The sequence below is a fragment of the Nematolebias whitei genome, chromosome 3 (genome assembly GCF_014905685.2).
Source record: "Nematolebias whitei isolate Nwh7 chromosome 3, NemWhi1, whole genome shotgun sequence".
In the NCBI taxonomy this organism is placed as follows: Eukaryota; Metazoa; Chordata; class Actinopteri; order Cyprinodontiformes; family Rivulidae; genus Nematolebias; species Nematolebias whitei.
In genome coordinates, this window is record NC_056500.1 from 3,013,688 (window position 1) to 3,014,066 (window position 379).

General features: G+C 43.3%; 1 protein-coding gene across 1 annotated transcript in view; it reads right to left on the reverse strand.

Annotated features, from left to right (window-relative positions):
- The window catches only part of LOC119430457 (phosphodiesterase 4D interacting protein), a gene marked incomplete in the record, with an annotated part of 68,222 nt that overhangs the window by 9,042 nt on the left and 58,801 nt on the right, over positions 1-379 (reverse strand).

Genomic DNA, 379 nt, shown 5'->3' on the forward strand with positions numbered 1-379 from the left:
AGATTTTAGCTCGTTAGACATCCAGCAGCAGATTTTAGCTCGTTAGATATCCAGCAGCAGATTTTAGCTCGTTAGACATCCAGCAGCAGATTTTAGCTCGTTAGACATCCAGCTGCAGATTTTAGCTCATTAGACATCCAGCTGCAGATTTTAGCTCGTTAGACATCCAGCAGCAGATTTTAGCTCGTTAGACATCCAGCAGCAGATTTTAGCTCATTAGACATCCAGCTGCAGATTTTAGCTCATTAGACATCCAGCTGCAGATTTTAGCTCGTTAGACATTCAGCTGCAGATTTTAGCTCGTTAGACATCCAGCAGCAGATTTTAGCTCGTTAGACATCCAGCAGCAGATTTTAGCTCATTAGACATCCAGCAGCAG